Genomic DNA, 11,113 nt, shown 5'->3' with positions numbered 1-11,113 from the left:
AGAAGGAAGGAGATAATAAAGATCAGAGCAGAAATAAATGTCATAGAGACAAAAAAAACAACAACAAAAGATCAATGAAACCAAGAGCTGGTTCTTTGAAAGGATAATCAAGATTGATGAACCTCTAGCCTGGCTCACCAAGAAGCAAAGAGAGAGGACCCAAATAAGCAAAATCAGAAATGAAAGAGGCGAAATAACAACAGACCCGACAGAAATACAAAGATTGTTTAAAAATACTATGAACAACTCTATTCCAACAAACTAGACAACTTAGAGGAAATGGACATATTCTTAGAAAAATACAACCTTACAAAACTCAATAAGGAAGAATATAAAAATCTCAATAGGCTGATAACTATGGAGGAAATTGAAGCAGTCATCAAAAAGCTTCCAGCAAACAAAAGCCAGAAGGTTTCACAGGGCAGTTTTACCAAACATTCAGTGAAAAAGTCAATGGGCTCTCCAGTTTTGCATGTGTAAAATAGGTCTTAATCCCAATGGTGTTGCTATTGCCTAGTTGTCCAGTTTCAAAACCGTGGAAATGGCCTCAATGCCTGTCATGATCTCTTCATCTTGTTGGTCATGAAGTCTTACACACACTGTTTTCTAATTAACTTAAATTAACTTGTCCCTCTTCATTTTTACTGCCAGCACCTTAATTCAGGCCACCATCATCTCTCATCTGGACCACTGAGATAGGCTTCTAACTAGTCTCATTTTCAGTCATGCTGTTTTCTTTTAAAAAATAAATATATTTTTATTGATTTCAGGGAGAGAGAGAGAGAGAGAGAGAGAGAGAGAGAGAGAGAACATCAATGATGAGAGAGAATCACTGATTGGTTACCTCCTGCACACCCGTTTCTGAAGATTGAGCTGGCAACCTGGGCATGTGCCCTGACAGGGAATCGATCTGTGACCTCCTGGTTAATAAGTTGACCCTCAACCACTTAGCCACACAGGCTAACCATGCTGTTTTCAAATTAATTCTCCTCCTGGCACCTAGAGTACATATAATCTTTCAAATTAGTGCTTTCTGTTTCTTCTGATATATTACCAAAAATGGAATCACTGGGTCATAAGGTAGTTTCATTTTTAATTTTTTTAGGAACCTCCACACTGTTTTGCATAGTGGCCGCACCAATCTGAAATCCCACAAACAGTGCATGAGGGTTCCTTTTTCTCCACATCCACATTAACAATTATTGTTTGTTGATTTATTGATGCCAGCCATTCTGACAGGTTTGAAGAGATATCGCATTATGGTGTTAGTTTGCATCTCTCTGACAACAAGTGATGTTGAGCATTTTTCATATGTATATTGGCCATCTGTATGTCCTCTTTGGAAAAGTGTCCACTCAGGTCCTTTGTCCATTTTTTAATTGGAATGTTTGTTATTTTGGTGTTGAGTTGTATGAGTTCTTTATAAAGTTTGGATAAAAATCCCTCATCAGATGTATCATTGGCAAATATGTTCTCCCATTCAGTGGGTTGACTTTTCATTTTGTTGATGGTTTTCTTTGCTGTGCAAAAACTTTTTACTTTGATATACTCTCATTTGTTTATGTTTTCTTTTGTTTCTCTTCCTGAAAAAATATTGCTAAGAGGAATGCCCAAGATTTTACTGCCTATGTTTTCTATAAGGAGTTTCATGATTTCAAGTCTTACATTTAAGTCTTTCACTCATTTTGAGTTTATTCTTTAACTAGAGGCCCAGTGCACGAAATTCATGCACAGGTGTGTGTGTGTGTGTGTGTGTGTGTGTCCCTCAGGCCAGCCTGCAACCTTTCCAATCTGGGACCTCTTGAGGGCAGTCAGACATCCCTCTCACAATCCAGGACTGCTTGCTCCCAACCGCCCGCCTGCCTGCCTGCCTGATTGCCCCTAACTGCTTCTGCCTGCCAGCCTGATCACCCCTTAACCACTCCCCTGCCAGCCTGATCTACGCCTAACTGCTCCCCTGCCGGCCCGATTGTCCCTAACTGCCCTCCCCTGCCAGCCTGGACGCCCCTAACTGCCCTCTCCTGCAGGCCTGGTCACCCACAAATTCCCTCCCCTGCTAGCCCGGTCGCCCCTGTGGGAAACCACCTATTGTCTTCACTAGCAGAGAGGTGTAGACAGAGAACCCAGAAGGCTGGTGACCTTTGAAGCCCTAGCAAAGGTCAGAGCTGTGAACCACCTCTGTTAATCCAGATAATGGTAGCTGAAGCAACCTCCCCACTTTTAATCATGTAAATCCTTATTGATAAGAATAGTCTGTGTGTCACTGGAACCTCCCTGCCTAAGGGCTATACTATGGGTGGATCCTGAACCAAATAAAAGCTTGGTGAGGCCTGAGCACCAGTGGAAGTCTTTCCTCTTGAGTTGGACTTACCCGCCTGGCCCCCATTATTTCCAAATTATCTCTTGTCTTTTCTCTTTCATTTGTGTTCGGCTTCTCTTCCAGATCATGAACCCTGAACCACGTGGGACGTGGAGGGAAACATTTACGACAGCCCCCAACTGCCCTCCCCTGCAGACCTGGTCAACTCCAACTGCCCTCCCCTGCAGGCCTGGTTGCCCCTAACTGCCCTCCTGTGCTGGCCCAGTCACCCCTAACTGCCCTCCCCTGCAGGCCTGGATCCCCCCAACTGCCCTCCTTTACAGGCCTGGACCTCCCCCCCGCCACTAACTGCCATCCCCTGCAGGCTTGGGTCCCCCCCAGCTGTCCTCACCTGCAGGCCTGGTTGCCCACAATGGCCCTCCCCGGCCAGATATCTTGTGGTGCCCATACTGTGTCAACATGGGGGCGGCCATCTTGTGTGTTGGTGTGATGGTCAATTTGCATATTATTCTTTCATTAGATAGGATATGGTGTAAGAAGGTGGTCTAATTTCATTTTTGCATATATATTTCCAACTTTTGCAACACGATTTATGAAATAGACTCTATGGCACTATATGTTCTTGCCTCCTTTGTCAAATATAAATTGACATATAGACATGAGTTTATTTCTGGGATCTCTATTCTTTTTCATTCATCTATATGTCTGACTTTATGCAAATACAATACTGTTTGTCTTATTTTTTGGCCTGGTATGAATGATTTTCAATTATTTTGAAACAGAGGTCCCATCAATTATATTTGAAATTTTATGATGTCACTTTCTTATTTACAAAATACAGTTTTCATATTATGATTTCATCCTCATAGTATTTTTTTTCTTTACTTATTAAGGTATTACATATGTGTCCTTATCCCCGCATTGCCCCCTGCCCACTCTTATTTATGCCCTCTCCCCCATACCAGTGTCTGTGTCCATTGGTTAGGCTTATATGCATGCATACAGGTCCTTTGGTTGATCTCTCCTCCTTTACCCCCACCCTCCCCTACCTTCCCTCTGAGGTTTGAGCATCTGAACCATGCTTCTCTGTCTCTGGATCTGCTTTTGTTCATCAGTTTATGTTGTTCATTATAATCCACAAATGAGTGAGATCATGTGATATTTATCTGTCTCAGACTGGCTTATTTCACTTAGCATAAGGCTCTCCAGCTCCACCCATGCTGTTGCAAATGGTAGGAGTTCCTTCCTTTTTACAGCAGCATAGTATTCCATTGTGTAGATGTACCACTGTTTTTTAATCCACTCATCTGCTGATGGGCACTTAGTCTATTTCCAGATCTTAGCTATGGTAAATTGTGCTGCTAGAACACAGAAGTGAATATATATCCTTTCTGACTGGTGTTTCTAGTTTCTTGGGATATATTCCTAGAAGTGGGATCACTGGGTCAAATGGGAGTTCCGTTTTTAGTTTTTTGAGGAAACTCCATACTGTTCTCCACAGTGGCTGCATGATTCTGAATTCCCACAAGCAGTGCACAAGGGTTCCTTTTTCTCCACATCCTCATCAGCACTTGTCATTTATTGATTTGCTGATGATAGCCATTCTGACAGGTGTGAGATGGTACCTCATTGTCGTTTTGATTTGCATTCTTGGATGATTAGTGACTTTGAGCATGTTTTCATATGTCTCTTGGTCTTCCTTATGTGCTCTTTCGAAAAGTATCTATTGCCCATTGTTTGACTGGGTTGTTTATCTTCCTTTTGTTAAATTGTATGCCTTCCCTGTAAGTTTTGAAGCTTAAATCCTTATAGGAGATAGCATTGGCAAATATGTTCTCCCATGCAGTGGGCTTCCTTGTTGTTTTGTGGATGGTTTATTTTGCTATGCAGAAGTTTTTATTGTGATGTAGTCCATTTGTTTATTTTCTCCTTAGTTTTCATTGCCCTAGGAGCTGTATCAGTGAAGATATTGCTTCCGCATATGTCTGAGATTTTGCTGCCTGTGGATTCCTGTAATATTTTCATGGTTTCTCATCTTATGTTTAAATCCTTTATCCATTTTGTGTTTATTTTTGTGTATGGTGGTCTAGTTTCATTTTTTTGCAGGTATCTGTCCAATTTTCCCTACACCATTTGTTGAGGATACTATCTTGACTCCATTGTATGTTCTTGCCTCCTTTGTCAAATATTAATTGAGCATAGTGGTTTGGGTCGATTTCTGGGTTCTCCATTTTATTTCGTTGGTCAATATGTCTATTCTTGTGCCAGTACCAGGCAGTTTTGAGAACAGCGGCTTTGTAATACGGCTTGATATCTGGTATTGAGATTCCTCCTACTTTGTTCTTCTTTCTAGGATCGCTGCAGCTATTTGGGGTCTTTTTTTATTCCAGATGAATTTTTGGAGAGTTCATTCTAGGTCTGTGAAATATGCCATTGGTATTTTAATGGGAAGTGCATTGAATGTATGCATTGCTTTGGGTAGTATGAACATTTTAATGATGTTGATTCTACTAATCCATGAACACGGTATGTTCTTCCATCTGTTTATGTCTTCCTCTACCCCTTTTTTCAAGTCCTGTAGTTTTCTGAGTACAGGTCTTTTACTTCCTTAGTTAAGTTTATTCCTAAGTATCTTAATTTTTTTGGTGCAATGGTAAATGGAATTGTTTTTTTTAAGTCTCTCTTTCTGTACATTCACTATTGGTCTATAAAAATGTCATAGATTTCTGGGCATTAATGTTGTATCCTGCTACATTGCCAAATTCATTTATTAAATCTAATATTTTTTTGATGAAGTCTTTAGGGTTTTCTGTGTACAGTATCATGTCATCTGTGAATAATGACAATTTCACTTCTTCTTTTCCAATTTGGATGCCATTTAGTTCTTCTTGTCTGATCGCTATGGCTAGCACTTAAGTACTATGTCGAACAGGAGTGGTGAAAGTGGGCATCCCTGTCTTGTTCATGTTCTTAGTGGAAATGGTTTTAGTTTTTGTCCATTGAGTATGATGTTTGCTGTAGGTTTGTCCATTGAGTATGATGTTCGCTGTAGGTTTGTCCATTGAGCATGATGTTTGCTCAGGCAGAGACAGAGACAGGTTTCCTCACAAGTTATTGATATTATGTTGAGGTATCATCCCTCTATTCTCACTTTGCTGAGCGTTTTTATCAGAAAAAGGTGTTGGACTTTGTCAAATGCCTTTTCTGCATCAATTGATATAATTAATATGATTATGTGATTTTTGTCTCTCAATTTGTTTATATGTTGTATCACGTTTATTGATTTGCGGATATTGTACCAGCCTTGCATCCCTGGAATAAATCCCACTTGGTCATGGTGTATGATCTTTCTAATGTAATGCTGGATCTCGTTTGCTAGAATTTTGTTGAGGATTTTAGCATCTATGTTCATTAGGGATATTGGCCTGTGATTCTCTTTCTTTGTAGTATCTTTAACTGGTTTTAGGATTAGGTAATGCTGGTTTCATAGAAAAAGCTTGGAAGTGTGCCTTCCTCTTCAATTTTTTTGGAATAGTCTGAGAAGGATATGTTTTAGTTCTCCTTTGAATGTTTGGTAAAACTCCCCTGTGAAGCCAACGGGTCCAGGGCTTTTGTTTGCTGGAAGCTTTTTGATTACTGTTTCAATTTCATCAGTAGTTATTGGCCTATTCAGGTGTTTTTTTTTATTCTTCCTGATTGAGTTTTGGAAGCTTGTATTTTTCTAGGAATGTGTCCATTTCATCGAGGTTGTCCAGTTTGTGGGAGTAGAGTTGTTCATACTAATTTTTTTTTACATTCTTTTGTGTACCTGTGGGGTCAGTTGTTACTTCACCTCTTTCATTTCTGATTTTGTTTATTTGGGTCCTCTCTCTTTGTTTCTTGGTGAGCCTGGCTAGTGGTTTATCAATCTTGTTTATCCCTTCAAAGAATCAGCTCTTAGTTTCATTGATCTTTTGTATTTTTTTTCTCTCTAAGTCATTTATTTCTGTTCTGATCTTTATTTTCTCCTTCATTCTGGTTACCGTGGACTTTTCTTGTTGATCTCTTTCTAATTCTTTAAATTGCAAGGTTAGATCATTTATTATCATTTTTTCTTGTTTTTGTTTTTGTTTTTTGAGGTAGGCCTGTAGAGGTATGAACTTCCATCTCAGGACTGTTTTCATTGTGTCCCATAGATTTTGGATTGTTTTGTTTTCATTGTCATTTGTTTTCATGATGTTTTTAATTTCTTCTTTGATCTCTTTGGTAAACCAATAATTGTTTAATAGCATGCTATTTAGCCTCCATGTGTTTAATTTTTTTCATTGTTTTTATTGTAGTTGATTTCTAGTTTTATGCCATTGTGATCTGAGGAGATGCTTTTTATGAATCCTATCTGCTTGAATTTAAAGAGACTTTGCCTGTGTCCTAAGATGTGGTCTATCTTTGAAAATGTCCCATGTGCTCTTGAGAAGAATGTATATTCTGTGGCTTTGGGGGAAAATGTTCTGAAGATTTGCTGATGTTTTGTTTAGAGGATTTATCCAGTGGTCTCAGTGGGGTATTAAAGTCCCCTACTATGATTGTATTGCTATCGATCTCTGCCCTTACATCTTCCAGAAGTTTTTCTTTCTTTTTTAAAAAATATATTTTATTGATTTTTTACAGAGAGGAAGGGAGAGGGATAGAGAGTTAGAAACATTGATGAGAGAGAAACATCGATCAGCTGCCTCCTGCACACCCCCTACTGGGGATGTGCCCGCAACCAAGAATGCCCTTGACCGGAATCGAACCCGGGACCCTTCAGTCCACAGGCCGACGCTCTATCCACTGAGCCAAACCGGTTAGGGCCAGAAGTTGTTTCATGTATTTGGGTGCTCCTGCATTGGATGCATATATGTTTACCAGAGTTATATCATCTTGTTGAATTGCTCCCTTTAGTATTATGAAGTGGCCTTCCTTATCTGTTGTTATTGCCTTTACTTTGAGGTCTATTTTGTCAGATATAAGTATGGCAACCCCAGCTTTTTTCTCATTTCCATTTACCTGAAAAATTTTTTTCCATCTCTTCACTCTCAGTCTGTGTGAATCCTTTGTTCTATGGTGTGTGTCTTGCAGACAGCAAATATATGGGTCATGTTTTCCTATCCATTCAGCTACGTTATGTCTTTTGATTGGAGCTTTTAATTCATTTACATTTAATGTTATTATTGATAAGTACTTGTTTGTCGTCATTTTTATTCTTAATGTTTGTGTTTCTTCTTGCCTTTTAGTTTCTTCTTTTTACATCAGTCCCTTGAGCATTTCTGGCATTGCTGGCTTGGTGCTAATAAACTCTCTTAGCCATTTTTTATTTGTGAAGCTCCTGATTCTACCTTCAATTTTGAATGATAGCCTTGCTGGGTATAGTATTCTTGGATTCAGTCCCTTGCTTTGCATCTCTTTGTATATTTCATTCCATTCCCTTCTGACCTTGTGTGTTTCTTTTGAGAAATAAGTTGATGTGCTAATATGAGATCCCTTGTAGATAACTTTCTGTCTCTCTCTGGCAGCCTTAAGATTCTTACTTTGTCGTTGGTGTTTGCCAATTTAATTATGATGTGTCTTGGTGTTGGTCTTTTGGGGTTCATCTTGTTTGGGACTCTATGTGCTTCTTAAACTTGGCGGTTTTTTTTTCTTGCCAGTGACAGGGAAGTTTTCCATCTTTATTTCTTCAAACAGGTTTTCTATTTCTTGCTCCGCTTCCTCTCCATGTGGTACCCCAATTATGCGGAAGTTGTTTCGTTTTGTGTTGTCCCAAAGCTTGCTTAGGCTCTCCTCTTTCTTACTAAATTTTGTTCCCCATTGCTGCTGTGTTTGTGTGTTTTTTCCTACCTTGTCTTCTAATTCGCTGATGCGGTCCTTAGCCTCCTCTAGTCTACTATTTAAGCCTTCCATTTTGTCCTTTATTGCAGCTATGTCATTCTTCATTTCCTCTTGGTTCATTTTCATATTGGTGACATTCTCATCCAGCTCCTTATAATTCTCATTGAGTTGTGTGTATTTGTCATTCAGCTGTTTGAGCATCCTTATAACCATTACTCTCAATTCTTTCTCTGACATGTTACTTGCCTCCATTTCATTTAATTCCCTTTCTGGTGATTCCTCTTTTTTTCCTTTGGGGGTTGTTTTTTTTGTCTCCCCGTTTTTTGCTGTATTGTTTTAATTGTTTCTGTGTCTTAGATCCAACTGCTTTGCTACCCAGGTTCTTTTGGGGGTGGTGCTAGAGGTGTGGTCTCTCAGGTCTCCAGGGCTTGGTGATCTAGCAAAGCTCCCTACTTGAGCTATTTGGGTGCTCTTCATGTAGTTGGATCTTGAATTTTAGTTTCTTATTCGTGGATGAAGTCTTGTCACAGATTGACAATGTGACTCACCCCTGGCTTTGTTGTGCAAGTTGTTTTGGATGTGATCGTGGTCCTGGCTCTTTGGGAAAAGGTTGTCTGAGGTCTCACTGGTATGCGCTCACTGTGGGTTCCCAGAGTTCACGGCCTGGAAGGAAGGAGGCTCGGGGTCTGAGGCTCATGTACTGTAACTTTGGCCAGTGTGGTGTGACTCTTGCTGGATTTGTGTCACTGCAACTCACTACAAGCGGTCTGGAGTCTGACAGTGGCGGGTGGGTGTCTCATAGTCTGTGGTTGAGGCAGTGGGACTCTGACTAAAGTGATTTCCCTCTCTGAATCACAAGTGGGTTCAGGATACAGCAGCTTGGGATATGGGAATCTCGGGTTCTGTGACTGAAACAATATGACCTTGTCCAGGGAGGCAAGTCCTCAGCAACTCACCACGCTGTTTAGAGGTAGATAGCCGGGAGGGGGATGTCATTAATCTTACTGAGGGAGCCGTGCACCCTTGGTTGGAGAGGCACACGCCCAGTGGTAGCACACAGAGGGGCCTAGGAGCCATCTGCAATGGGTGTGTGCTCGTGAGGCCCACATATTGGATCGGATCTATTGTGTTGTGCCAAATGCCCCATGGAGGCAGAAGTCCCAGTCTTCTTCGGGGAATGTGAGCCCTTGTTTGGATACAAGTGTGCCCAGCCAGGGCTCAAGGAGGCACCTAGGAGCCACCTATGGGGCAGCAGGTTCAGTAGGCTTGCATTCTGGAAAGGCATAACTGCAGTGTCTGTAGGTCAGCAGCCGGCGAGAGTAAAGTCCCAATTTTTGCTGCCTTGCACCCTTGGTTGAAATAGCTCTTGCCAAGCAGGGGCCCACAGAGGCACCCAGTAGTCATCTGTCAGGGTGGTGGGGCTCAGGAGGCCTGCACACTGGAAAGCCGTGACTGTGATGTCCAGAGGTTGGCAGCTGTGGAGTGGGAAGACTCAGTTTTTGCTGCTGGGGCCTTGCTCCCTTGGTTGGATTTGCATGCACCCAGTGGTGGCTCACAGAGGCACCCAGGACCCGTATGCCAGGGTGGCACACTCAGAGGGGCCCTCATGCTGAAGCTGTGTGACTGAGGTGTCTATGGGCAGGCAGCTAGTAGGTGGGGGGGAGTCTGAATTTCTACTACTGGGCCCGTGTGCCCTTGTTTGATACAAGCGTGTCCAGCAGGGGCTCACAGAGGCACCCAAGAGCCACCTTTGGAGCAGTGGGCTCAGGAGGCCTCGGCACTGGAAAAGCACACCTGTGGTGTCTGGATGTCAGCAGCTGTGGAGAGAGAAGACTCAATTTTTGTTCCCCTGCCTTGTGCCTTGGTTGGATTCATGCGTGCCCAGTGGCGGCTCACAGAGGCACCCATGGTCCATTTGCCAGGGTTGCGCACTCACACACTCAGAGGGGCTCTTGTGCTGAAGCTGCATGGCCAAGGTGTCTGTGGGCAGGCAGCCAGGAGTGGGGGAAGTCCGAATTTCTACTCCCGGGCTGTGTGTCCTTGTTTGGATATGAGTGTGCCCAGTGGGGGCTGACAAGGCACCCAAGAGCTGCCGTGCGGCCTTGGGCTCAGGATGCATGCACACTGGAAAAGTGTGACTATGGTGTCCACAGGTCAGCAGCTATAGAGTGGGAAGACTCAGTTTTTGCTGCCGGGGTCTTGAGTCCTTGGTTGGATTCACTCGTGCCCAGTGGTGGCTCACAGAGGCACCCACGGTCCTTTTGCCAGGAGGCGCATACTCATGCACTCAGAGGGGCCCTGGCACTGAAGCCATGAAACCAAGGTGTCTGTGGGTAGGTATATGGGAAGGGGGAATTCAAAATTTCTATTGCTGGGGCAGTGCTCCCTTGTTTAGATAAGGGCGTGCCCAGCGAGGGATCACAGCGGCACCTAAGAGCGGCCTGTGGAGCGGTGGGCTCAGGAGGCCTGCACACTGGAAAAGCACAACTGTGGCATCCAGAGGTTGGCAGCTGGGGAGGGGGAAAGTCACACTTACTGCTGTGGGAGCGGTGCACTTTTGGAGGTTGGAGGTCCCAGGGTCCGTGGGTCTGTGGGTGGGACAGCAGGATTTTGGCTGGAGTGGCTGCTGGGTCATGGGCAGTGTCCAAGACCTGTCTGGGTGGTATTCCTGATGAGTTCCTAGAAGAGGCCAATCTCCCCTTCAATATGGTGTGGGCTTTGTGCCTGAGCCCCACAGCCTGGGGAGTTCTAGCAGTGGCGGTAGGTGCTCCCTGTCCAAGAGAGTCTGGTCTACCAGACCTTGCTACTGCTACTGGATTTAACTGTCGCTCACTCAGTCATACACACACCATACACATCCACACACTCTCCTTTCACCCCCTCACTCACTCACACCCTCTCTCTCACCTCCATCCTGCCAACCGCCATCTTCCGGTCGCATCCATCCTC

General features: G+C 43.1%; 1 pseudogene; it reads right to left on the bottom strand.

Moving 5' to 3' along the window:
- LOC102262544 overlaps window positions 1-8,284 on the bottom strand; it is a 58,610-nt pseudogene extending 50,326 nt beyond the window's left edge.
- Between the last annotated feature and the right edge of the window lie 2,829 nt (window positions 8,285-11,113).

The sequence above is a fragment of the Myotis brandtii genome, unplaced genomic scaffold (genome assembly GCF_000412655.1).
Source record: "Myotis brandtii unplaced genomic scaffold, ASM41265v1 scaffold654, whole genome shotgun sequence".
NCBI lineage: Eukaryota > Metazoa > Chordata > Mammalia > Chiroptera > Vespertilionidae > Myotis > Myotis brandtii.
This window is presented reverse-complemented; position numbering and strand designations above follow the sequence as displayed.